The 12,697-nt window shown below is 49.0% G+C and overlaps 1 protein-coding gene across 2 annotated transcripts in view; it reads left to right on the forward strand.

Moving 5' to 3' along the window:
* The first annotated feature begins 411 nt into the window (after positions 1-411).
* The window catches only part of Zhx2 (zinc fingers and homeoboxes 2), a 113,065-nt gene continuing 100,779 nt past the window's right edge, over positions 412-12,697 (forward strand). For both annotated transcript variants that reach the window (XM_090339333.1, XM_090339332.1), the window contains exon 1: positions 412-800. The gene's annotated coding sequence lies outside the window, so the exon portion shown is untranslated. The remainder of the gene's footprint in view (positions 801-12,697) is intronic.

The raw sequence follows: 12,697 nt of genomic DNA on the forward strand, positions 1-12,697 counted from the left end.
GGGCTGGCCCGGAGCGCCCCGCGGTCCCTCGGTTCGCCACTCCACGTGCTCAGGATCAACAGTTTGTTTGAGCTCATCAGTGACACCTTGAACTTTTCATAAAGAAAATGGGTATTGCACCGGTAGGGGTTTCGATCGCAGCCGCCGCTCAGCCGGAGTCCTGCTTAATATTCAATGATCGGGGTTGCGCCTTCCCCCCCTTCCCTCTCCCCCTTCTCGCCCAAATTCCACCGGGTCCGCTACTGGACTCCGACTTGGAAGTTCCTTGAATCCCCCCCTGCCCCCCCCCCACACTTGGGTCAGTTCACCCGGGCTGGAGGGCTCGTCTTCCCCCCGCCCCCCGCCCCAGCTCCCGCCGGAAAGTGACACCTCGCCGCGGCGGCCCCCGCGGGGGCCGGCTGCGACTTTGGAACTTTGCGCGGAGCGGCGCGGAGCCGGGGTGGCAGCTCGGGCTGGTGGTATCGTATGCAAATACGCATGCTGACGTTACAGATCATGTGAGTTTTGGCGTAGATTCCCCACTGATCGAGGCTTTTTTTTTTCCCCCTTTTTTTTTTCGTTTTTTTTTTTTCTTTTTAAAAAATTTGGTGGCCACCATTCTCTGTACAGGGGCTTTTTTTTTTCTATCTGTCTGTCTGTCTGTCTGGCAGGCTGGCTTTCCCCCCCCCTCTCTTTCCCACTGCGCCCGAGTCGGGGAGTGGGGAGTGGGTGGGGGGAGCCAGCAGAGTTCCATTTTGGAACAACCGCGCCTCGTCTCCGCGCTCCCAGTCCGGGTCCCCGCGTTCCCAGCCCCGGCGCAGGTAAGAAACTTCGCCCCGGCGCGGAGCACCCCAACACCCGGCGCCGCCAACCCCGATCCCCGCACGCCGGGGCTCCGGCGACTCCTGCCCAACTTTCCCACCGCCGCCGCCGTCGCCGCCGCCGCCGCCGCCGCCGCCGCGGTTCCCGAAAATGTGTTGTTAATGGGACTTGGCGGGGTTCGCGTTGGGAAAGGGGTGGGGGTGGGGGCGCGCGGAAAGCGGGGTGGGGGGGTGGCAGGCTCATCTGGCCGGCGGCGGGAGGAAATCCGCAGACGCCCAGGGAGGACGGAGATTTATTACCAAAAAAAAAAAAAAAGAGTTTTGATTACAAGTTTGGATAAACGGGAGGCAGAGCGAGGAGGAGGAGGAGGAAAAACATGTCTACGTTTCCCTATGTCGACATAAGCCACAAAAAAATATGGCGTCCGCTTTCGACAGGGCGTTACGTAGACCCGACTGTGTGTTTATTTATTTATTTCGGGGCCGACTCCCCTCCCTTCCCGGCCCCGCCGCGGCGCTTTGTGCGCACGGGGCAGGTCCCGCGGGGACTCGGCCGGGACGCGGCCCCCGGCTCGGCGCGTGGGGGGACCGGCTGCGGCCGGGGGCTGCGCCGCCGCCTCCCCGCGCTCCCCGCGTCTCCCGGTGACGATTCGCCGTAACCGGGTGGCAGGAAGCGTGACGCCGCGGGCTGGGGCGGCCGCTCCTCCCGGCGCTCTGGTGGCTGCTGGCGGCGGGCGCGCCGGGCCGGTTCCCCAGCGCGGGCCGGGGCCGGAGAGGGGCGCTGTCCCCACGCCCCGCTCAGGTGCGCGCGGAGGAGGGGGGAGGGCAGGCGGGGGCGTGGGGACCCCCCCCCGGCCCCGGTCCGTGTGGCCCACGGCACGGCCAGGGCCAGCCCACTGAGTCCCCCCACGCAAGGCCGCCGGTGCTCTGCTTGCCAGCGGACCCCATAAGAGGTTAATCCTTGTGGGCGCCTCGGCTTCTTTGTGGCTTCCCCGGGCAGAACTAGGGATCCTCGGCTGGGCGAAGTTGCCCTACCCCCCCCCCCACTTCGCCGGGGACACACGACAGAACGACAGAGAGGAGCGGAAAGTTGGAAAGCGGCGAGCATCGCAGGACGGTCCCCTCGGCCTCCTGGCTGTGCTGAGCTTGGGGAGGCGGAGCGGGGGTGGGGGGGAGGAGGAGGGAGGGTTGTCAGGCTGGGAGGTGGGGGGAGAACTTGATGGGAAAGCCAAGTGGTGATTTGCTCGGCCTTCCATCTGATGGACGGCTTCAAAGCCAGTGGGGGTCTCTGCTTTCAACTGTTCCGGGGTGGCTTTTTGGTTACTGGGGCCTGGAGGAGGGAGGTGGAGAATAATCCCTGGTACTGGATACCCCCACCTTCCACAAGTCGCGTCTCTCTCGGGAATTACTTTTTTAGGGTCCCCTGAGTATTTTCCCTACCTGCTCTCTGGAAATCCTTTTTTTTTTCTCTCTAGAAGTTAACTTGTCAGATCTGAGACAGGCCCTGTTGAGCAGGTTGGGGGGGGGCAAGGATACCCTCCCCACCAATCCCTGAGGCCGTTCAGACCTCCTACAATTACTCTCTTAAAACAACACACACACACAGTGACATACAACACTCCCTCTCCTTACTGGAGAGCAGAGATTAATGCAGAGTGAAGGGGGTGAGATGCTGAGAGCCTCTTCAAGGCAAGTCAAAAGGTGATTTTCTATTTATGAGAATGGAGAGTTTAAGCAGTTCAGTCCCAGGGCAGTAATGTCAAAAAGCATTTGGATGACGACCAAGTGGAATAAATATCTTGTAAAATGGCATGTTTAATAGTAAAAATAGATTAATGGAGCTGTCAAGTGGTTGAATGGGACTAACATAAAGGATTCATTTAAGTTTAAAGGGAAAGTTACATAAAGCTGTACACACATCTCTTAAAGCCAGAGGTGGGGAAAGGTAGAAGTAACTGGATCTGTGCATGATGTGTGAAAATATCTTGGCTATTTAAACACTTGTCTCCTAGATTGCTCTCCTGTGACCTTGGACCCTGCTAGCTATGTTTGATATCAACTGAGAATCCAGAGATCACAGCATTTAAGGGGAAAATTGAGAAGACTGGGGTTTTAGGAGAGGTCACCTAATCCTCCTTTAATGGAGAAAAAAAAATCCTAAAATGACACTGCTGTTAGTTGGCGCTGAAAAAAATGTATACTCCCAAGATATAAATATAGCAACCACTACTACCCTAGGTCTCAACTCACGACTTCATCTGGATTTTATTTTCTTATTTATTTAGCAACTATATGGTCTTGATTTATTTATTCCCTCAGCACTGTAATGTTCATTAGACTAATATGAGCCCACAATCATTAAGCACTTTTATATGACAGCACTATTCTAAGTGCTTGTGATTAGAGTTTTGTTTTGCCTGCTGCTGAGATGGAAATCCTCTCCTTCCCTTCTTTGTATGGATAAGGACGTGCACAGAGAGATAACAGGCCTTGCCTAAGACCAAAGGGCTCTTGAGAAGAGTACCAGCCTCCTGAAAACTCACAGAGACCACAGACAGAGAAACCTCAATGTCACACTTGTTCCCAGGTCCACGGAGGTGCTAGTGGAATGGAGATAACCCCTACTCTCTACGAATCTGAGCACCCCCGCAGACAGCATTCAGTAGGCCAGACAAGTAGAACTAAACCACTGCTACAACCAAGGAAATTGACTGCTATGGTAACACAGGAAGGAGGGTCTGGTGGAAGGTAGAATCTGAGCTGGTCCCTAAAAGGGAAAAACAATGTCTGAAGGTTCATTGGCCATTACTGCATTTCGCTGCTGGGGTAATAGAAGTCCTAACCACTGCGACTTAACCAGATGGGGTTTTCTTTGTGTCACACAGTGGGTCAGTCATACCACTGGGCCCTAAGATGACACCTTTCTGCTCTGTATCCACAGGATGGAGGTCTTAGACCTGAAGTTTATAAACATCTGATAGGAAGGTGGTGACTGTATCTCCAGGTCTGCTTTCCAGGAAAGGGAGGGAGGGAAGGAAGGGGAGGAGAGAGGGGGGAGGGAAGGAATGGAGGAAGAGAGAACAGAAGAAAGAAAAAAGGAAGGAAGGAAGGAAGGAGGGAGGGAGGGAGGGAGGGAAGGGACATACAAAGAGCTCTTGCACCAAGTACAATCTTCCTGTTAAATTTGGGAAGGACCATTTCTCCCAGCAACTTCATCTGCTAGAGCTATGCCACATGGCGCTGCAAACCTGCCAGCATGATCAGGAATGTTCTTTTAGGCACATTACTGCAGTGCACAAGGCAAGGTTCAGCTTGTAAGGCAGACAAGGTGAATGGAAGAGCGACGGTTGCTTTGTAGGTAGTATGCGCTTACTGAGATGAGAATTCTCCTGGTACTCCTGTGCTGCTTTCTAGGGAGGTGGAGAAGAATGCATAAAGAGATGAGGCCAGACTTGCTGTGGGTTTGGAGATGGTTGGATTTTCCTCTGTAAGCACTAAGGCTTTTGAGGAGGGAATGGCAGGATAAGATTCAGATTTGACAACAGTGTGTTTTGTGCAAACAAGCCCCCTTGGTTCTGGTTTGACATAAAATGTGTAGTGAAGAGTGTTAAGACCAAGAATCAGTTTTCCCTTGACACAGAAAGAAGATCATAGACAAGAAAGAAATAGGAGAGTGATAGGGTGATTGTCTCTGAGATCCTGCCAGTAAGTATCCAAAATTAACCCAATGCTTGCCGGTCATCATTAGGAAGCAGTCAGCTCTCCTTCTTCAGTACCTCAGTGGACTGAAAAGCCTTGCCAGGATTCCATTTCCCTCCCTAAACATTTCATTTGTCTTTGCCCCAAGCTTTGGGATTCTCTGTCTTAAGCACAGCTCCACCATCCCCTCACTTTGGTCATGAACTTGGCCTTGGCTTCAAATCCAGAGGATGACTTCAGAGGGCCTGTCATTTACTGGCTTCCTCGCTGGACTCCAGCAAAGACCAGCATCTCTGCCTCTCTTTACTCAATTAATCGTTAGCTATGACTTTGGGCTATGAACTTGCCTCTCTGGACCTCAGTTTCTTCTCCTGTAAAACAGAGATTGTTGTACAGCTTCCCTAGGGTTTGCAGTGAAGGATATAAAGAAATGTATAAAAGGGCCTAGCACAGCACCTAACACAGAGCTTGTGCTCAACAAATCGCTGCCATTGAGACCCCCCCCCCATTACTTGTGGGATCTGGCTTGGTTATGTCTTTGAGATGCCGAGTAATTAGCGTGTGTGGATTTTATTATCTACCTGGAACCCTGAGTGTCCCCATCTCATTGCCATTCCTCCATTACTCTTGCACATTCATTCTTGATGGTGAGTCTGGGCAAACGGTTGAGGCAGAAATCTGCTTTGGAGATGGCCCAGTGAGAGAGTTCAGGTTCCAGGATGTCCAGAGTTGTGCTCACATCGAGGTGGCCCAGGGCTGAAAGGAGAATTGGCAGTGCATGTGACCCTTTCATATGCAGTCAGATGGGCATTTTCGTAGCATCAACAAAGTAGTTTCATTTTCAAAACTGAAAAACAAATTCTGCCTTGTTTCCCCTCCCTAGCATTTCTTTCAGGCCCTCACCAGGCATTGAACAGGTTGTGATGTTAAGACTGTCCACCCACAATCTGTTTCCTGTTTGTATATATTGGAGAAGGGTTGATTGGCAATGGGGCGTGTATGCGCGTGCACGTGTGTGCGTGCTATGTGTTATACCCCAAAGAAAAAATAAGTCCTGATGACAGTAGATCAGAGTCCACCCAAGCTTTCACACAGAAGAGAAAAGAACATTGCCAGGGCTAATTTTCCTGCTGAGATCTCTCTCTCTTTACCTCTGATAGGAAGCCACAATTTGCCACCCCTTCTTCCTCTTTCTCTTCCCTCCACTTCCTGGTACAAAAACACTTATGGAGATTAAGTAAATCTTGTTGTACAGTGTTTCACTGTGATAGTATTTTAACACCTAACAGAATTTGCAGTGAGTGAAATCTGTGAGCTATTGATCCATGGAAATAGAATTTAGAGCGTGTGACCCAGCATTTCACTTTGGAGCAGGAGATTTGTGGTATATTTTGGGGGTGCACAGGCTTGGTTTGGCAAGGAAGAATGTAAGATAAACCTGTCCTTGGCTTTCTCTTGCTGGAAAACAAAACAAAACAATGATGTCCTGGGAACATTTCCTGTTTAAGTGGGGGACAGATTTGGGGACCTCTGAGTGGTCACTTGGAATCAGCCCCTTTCATGCTAGAGTCCTCCCTGTTGGGGTGCCAGGGACCACATATGGGAGACAGAAGAAGCTGCTGGTGTGAGTAGGGACCGTGATGAATGGGAAGTCCTGGATGAGTGTTTCTCCTTGACTTGGTTGGATGCCTGCAGCTGCAGCTGCAGCTAGGGATTCTAGCACATCTGCAGAGAAAGAAGAGGCCCCAGAATTCTTAGTTAAAGATCAGACAGCACACACACATGCATCTATCAGCTGTGCAGAAAGATTGGAGAAAAACATTCCTCAGTGAGCCTGACATTTTCATTCATAAGCCATCTCTCCTTCCCTAGCCTTGTCCACCCTGGCTAGGGAAACTGAATAAACACAGAGTTCCACACACAGCCAGAAACACCACAGACACACAAAGATTGTCACCTTGAGGATGTCAGAGGCTCCTGAAAGTTGAGCATCAGATGAGTACCTTCCTTGGGTCATTTGATCCGAGCCTGGAGACTCAATGGCATGCAATGCCATCTTTAAAAGAGAAACAAGTGCCAGTTCCAGGGACTGTAATCTTAGAGAATCACAGTTCAAAGCCAGTCCTGGGAAGAAATGTCTATGAAGGTATAGCTTAAGTGGTGGAGCACAGCAGATCAGGCTAGTGAGTGTTCAAGGCTCTGATTAAATGCAGTGGGGGAAATGGAGGAAGACAGGCAGACAGACAGAGACACAGAGAGAGGGAGGGGGGGAGAGAGAGACAGACAGACAGACAGACAGACAGACAGGGAGAACTTGTTCTTGAGAAGTTGGACTGCAACATGTGTCACACTGACCCCAGGTCCCAGTGTTTTCTAAAGTGTGTCTAATGCACCTGCCCCATACCAGCCCAGAAGGAGATGTAGGGAGAAGAGATGGTTTAGGCATGCTTTAGGACTGTCTGGTTGTTTTTCCATTCCTGGGGAAAGTGCAGTATGTTCAGCATGAGTATCTATACATAATGTGTATACATGTGAGAGAGCTCAGTCAAAACAAGGAAGATTACCAGCCTGTCTGTGTCACCCACAGTGCCTCCCCTCCCCCAACTCCTCCCAGGGAAACAATCCCCAAGCCTCCATCCTCGTCTGTGATAGAGCATTCCTGGGCAGGGGTTTATAGCCTGGGGAGAAAAATCCCAGGGGACCAGAATCTGCAAAGTTAGGGACCTGGGGGCTACTTGCTGCATGCTGCACACACACTTGCCAGCCAGTGGGGTACAGGGTGGCGGGGTGTAGGGAGTAGGCATCAGGAGGGTAGAGAATGGCTGTGTTGCTGTTTTTATACAATAAAAAAGGATCATTGTAATTGAGAGCCTTTGAATCATAACACGTCTGCCCATGGCTTTCTCCAGCTGCAGAGCCATTTAGTTAAACTGCACACAGAAAACTCCTTTCAGCTGATATTATATTCCTACTGTTCTTAAAATACAAGACTTGGCTCAATTGCTTTAAGGACAAAGCCATCTCCGGCTTCCTTTCCCCCAGCCCAGTCTTTGGGTGCCTGCAGAGTCCCCAAAGGATCTCCATGGCCTGCAGAGGATAGTGTTTACACATTATTCTCATTTGCACTCTTCCTCTGCCTTACTCAGAAACCAATTTTTCCTGCCTGGCCAGAACCTAATGGCACAGTCAATTTGTGAATGACAGGGGATGATCTGGAGGTAGAGGAGGGATGGGGTATGCCTTTGCTTGGAAAGGGGGTGGGTCAAACAGGTAATGGAGGAGTAATGACTAGAATAAGCTAGAAACTGGACAATAGCCTGCCATTTCTGCGAAGGGATGTGGTCTAGCCAGGAGGGGGCTAAAGCCCATGCTTTCCCTTCACCTCCTGGTAGAACTGGCTGTGACTTTCTGCAGGGGAAATCTTTGCATGATCACGTTGATTATGAGCATGGAGGGACCCTCTGTCAGAGACAAGTAGTCTCAGAGAGCTTGAAGACCCTACATGGCTTCCAAGAGACAGGGCTGTCCATGCAGCCACCCCTAAAACCCGCTTTCATCTCTGTGATTTAACGGTGGGGTCTGTATTTGATGGTGTGCACTGGGCAGAGTCTGACGTTGGTGGTAGTCTTATAAAGGAAAACAATGAGTCCTGTGGTACAGAATAGTAATGATCTCAAGAATTACCCCAAAGGCATTTATTTATCAGGGAATTGGTCTGCTAGTCATGTGGTACATAACGAAGAGCCAAACACGAATGTTCCTGGAAGAAAAGACCCTCTACTCCTGCTGGGAGAAACCAAGGCCCGGAAAAGCATGAGAAATGACTGAAGGTCACACGGCCCTGTCTCAGGACATTGTTTTTTCTCTTGTGGACACCCACTCAGGGCCTTTCTACTTCCTTGCCCAGTCACTCATTGCAGTGTCTTCCTCCCTACTCTTCTGTTCCTCCTTGCATTGAGCACCTACCAGAATAAAAATCAGTGTCTCTGATAACCAGAGTAAGAAGGTCACTGTCTCTGGCACTTATCAATAGTACCTCCTGTCATCATTATTCTCCCATCATACGTCCAAGGGTCTGCCTGAGACAGCCCTAAAAGATATCAGGTCTCTGTTATCTTTGCCTGACAAATAAGGAAGCACACAATAAAGAATCCTGTGTCCAAGGCTCCCTGAAGCCAGCTATAGCTTAGCCACACCTAAGGCTCTTAAGACCCAGGCAATCCAGCCTTCTCCCCTCCGTGTACCTGTGGCCCCTCTACCCTGATCAGAACTGGCACAGCGCCATAGCCAGAGTTGTGGATAGCAGCAGGCTGATGTATGTAAAACTTGGGACCAAGGGATTCTTCCTCCATTGGTTTTCTAGTTGACAGTCTGCTGCAAATTCCTTCACGTCATAGGCCTGTTATTTGTACCTCAGCCTCACTGAGCAGATAGTCTGAAAGGCAGAGCCGGAGCTTTCACGCAGCTTGCAGGAATCCAAGACTTGAGGGGTTTATAAACCTTAGGTATGGCGTGCAGCAGCCAAAAGTGGCTGATTGGGAGATTGGCCCCAGCAAGGACAGGTTCTCTAGAACACAGGATTGCCAGAGATGGCTCAGTTTTGTTTGCCAAAGTCCCTGTCAAAATACAACTTTTTAGCAACCTTGAAGTGAGCAACAGATACCGACAGACACCTACTTCCATATAGTATCACATACGGCACATGGTTGTGGAGTATGCCTCAAGTGGCAGAAGGTCGACCTGAAGCACCAAGCCCAAGCAAGAGCATGAGGTCCTAAATTCAAGCCCCAATACCTGCACTTCCCTCCCCCCGCCCAAAAAAAAGAAAGAAAGAAAAAGAAAAAGGAAAGTAAAAGACAAAAAAAAAAAAAAAAAAAAAACCATGGTGCATAGCGCATGTCCTGAATATGACCGTTTGCCTTACTTTCAAAAACAGTTTGGGGCCGGGAGTTTGGTCTACTGGTAGAGTGCTTGCCTAGCATGCATGAAGACCCAGGTTCAATTCCTCAGTACCATATACGTAGAAAAAAGCCAGAAGTGATGCTGAGGCTCAAGTGCTAGAGCTCTGCCCTTGAGAAAGTCAAAGGACAGTGCTCAGGCCCTGAGCTCAAGCTCAGAACTGGCAAAAAAAAAAAACAGTTTCACTGAGATTTAACTGTGTACCCTAAAATTTACTCTTTAAGTATGCCATTCATTGCTTTTTAGGATACTTAGAGAATTGTTCAACCATTAGCACAATGTAATTTCAGAGTGTTTTCCAGATCCCCCCAAAGAGACTCTGTTCCCATTAGCAGCCACTCTCTCGCCCACTCACAAACCCCTTCTTCACCCTTTCTCTATTAATCAGCTTTCCAATCCTGTAGATTTGCCTTTTCTGGCTATTTCATGTAAGTGGCATTATCTACTATGCAGTGTTTTCTGCCCAGTTTCTTTCACTTGGCACAGTGCTTTCAAGGGTCATTTCACTGTAGTATGCATCATTATTTCATCTCTTCCTATCAGCTGTCGCCGACCATTTATATCATGTTTTACTATTCATTTATTAGTTGATGGACAATTAGGTTGTTTCCACTTTGGGAAGAATCCCAGTAATGCTGCCCTGAACATTTGTGGACAAGTTCTTATCTATACATGTGCTTGCCTGGAGAGGAACACGAATAGACCTAGTTGAGGAAATTGCAGGATTATGGTAATTTGATGTTTTAACTTGTTTTTATGCGATACTAAGACTTGAACTAGGATCTGGGCACTCTCCCTTAGCTCTACAACTTGAGCCATAGCTCTACTTTTTGGCTTTTTGGTGGTTAACTAGAGGTAAAAGCCTTGTGAACTTTCCATCTTTAGCTGGCTAAGCTGGCTCCAAACCAGAATCCTCAGTCCTCAGCCTGAGTGGCTAGAATTATAGATGTGAGCCACTGCAGCTGGTGTTGAACTTTGTGAGAACTGTCCAACCATTCTAAGTAGCTTGTACCATTTTACTTTCCACAGTACCATAAGGTTTGCCATCTGTTTGCCAATTCTTGGTGTTGTCATTCGTTTCATTGTACAGATGGAGAAATAGAGGCACAGGGAAGGGAGGGTCCTTAAAGAGAGTGCTGTCTAGCCTAGAACTATCCTTGGCTAAGACCAGGGTGGAGTTAAGTGGGGCAAAAACTTAAGGAAGCACCCACTCTCAATCCCATTTGTGTAGAGAGCTAGTGCCCTAGAAGCAAGAGCTTCCTTAAATTTTGCTTCCTGAGTACCGAGTTCACTGTCTAGGTTCCTCCCCCAGCCACCACCCAACTCCTCCTTCTGTAAGGGATACTGTGCTGGGTGGGGGTTGGGAATGGGGCACAAAAAATAACCGGGCACTGCTCTTACCATGAAGGGGCTAGCTGAACTTGCATACAAGGACTTCTGAGGATTCAGCCTGTGAAGTCCTAAGCCCCCATGTCTGACACCTCGGCAGCACCTTAGAAATGCAAGCTGGCATTACTGTCCTGGTGACCTTTCATGCCAGGAGGCTGCCTCTGAGACCCAGTAGTGTAAGGGACATCCTGAGGCCTTGCTCCTGTAACTAGAAGCTGTGACCTTCTGGTGCTGTCCTGGGGCTCTTGGGCCCCAGCAGTAGAGGCCAGCCGTGGTACAGTGCAGCGCACAAGTTCACCCTGCCTGGCTATAGATGCACTGTGCTGTACTCTGCCATTTCTGAAGCCCAGACACTACTCCTGTGATTCCTAAAGAGGACAAAATACCTGCTGGATAGCAGTCACGGGGTCAAAAGGAGCCAGGGATGGGATGACCTTAGTTCCTAGCAGTAACGGCCTCTCAGCTTGCTAGTGTTTTACAGTCGGGGCAGGGGACACTGATCCATGGAAGGAGGTTTGGGAAATTATCTTTCAGCTATGTAGATGACAGAGAAATACATCAGTTACAAAAATGATCAAAATGTTAGGTACTAGTAGCTAGTAGTCCTACCTACTCAAAAGGCTGAGATCTGAGGATTGGTTCAAAGCCAGCCTGAGAAGAAAAGTCCATGAGACTCTTAATCTTCAATGGACTACCAAAAAGTTGGATGTGAAGCTGTGGATCAAGTGGTAGAGTACCAGTCTTGAGCAAAAAGCTGAGAAAGCACCAGGCCTTGTGTTCAAGTCCCGGGATATGAATTTAAAAAAAAAAATCTAGCAGTGATCGAATGAAATGAATAGAAATGCCAGAAAGAAATGATTGAAATGCTCCGTTTGGCTATAGGCCATATACACCTTGAACTCAGCTAATATGGACTTTCTGTCTTAAGAGTTTTGCCTCTAGGGAGAGTTGCTTGTTGGCAAAACTCAGAGGAACAAAGGCCTTGTTTCCTGTTGCCTCTGCCCATCCCCCTAGCCCTGTGCCCACACCATGTCTGACACTGTCTTGCTGGGGAGCAGGGACTGACTCTGTGTAGGGACACCATTCATTGTCTTGTACTGTCCGCCATTCGCCATTCGTGGTCTGTGTGTTCTGAATGATGAACCCTGGGGCTTTTTCCCTTTGGTAGCCACAAGCTCATCTCTGTGAGCCAAGCCCCTAGCCTCGCTGAGTAGCTGTTTAGTAAATATTTAGGGAATCGATAAATAATGAATTGACTATGAGAGGGTTTTGCATATGTTGAAACAGGACAGTGACATAATACTGGCCCAGCTGTTCAAAAATAGACACTCTAGAGTGGATTTTTTTGTCACTATTTTTTTTTAATGTTGCTTTCTCAAAAGAACAGAAAAGGAAGTCTTTTTGCAAGGTATCCATTGTCACCTGTCACCTGTCTCTTTCTGACCTCCATTAATAAGTGGTTCTAAAAGTCCCAAATTTGTTCATTCTTTACTGATTGTCCTCAAACCTCCCTGGCTGCTGGCTGCCCAGAACTCACCAACCTAAATGACCCCAAAGGTTTTGCAGGTAGCCTAAGAGTGAAAGGAGTCGGTCAGGCATAGTTGTGCACATACGTAATGCCAGACTAAGGAGACTGAGGTAGGAGGATTGCAAATCTCGAGACAGCCTAGCCTGCTATCTCCAAAAAGAGAATGAAAGAGTGAAGTACAAAAGGGGGCAGAAAGAGGGAATCAGACTATCAAAGAAAAAAGGCATGCATGCTATTTAATGGAATTTAATCTATTATTATTTATTTATTTTTGCTAGTACTCTGGCTTGAACTCAGGGTTGCTCATTTACTTACAATTGGC

Source organism: Megascapheus bottae, chromosome 9, assembly GCF_031878675.1.
Source record: "Megascapheus bottae isolate mThoBot1 chromosome 9, mThoBot2.hap1, whole genome shotgun sequence".
In the NCBI taxonomy this organism is placed as follows: Eukaryota; Metazoa; Chordata; class Mammalia; order Rodentia; family Geomyidae; genus Megascapheus; species Megascapheus bottae.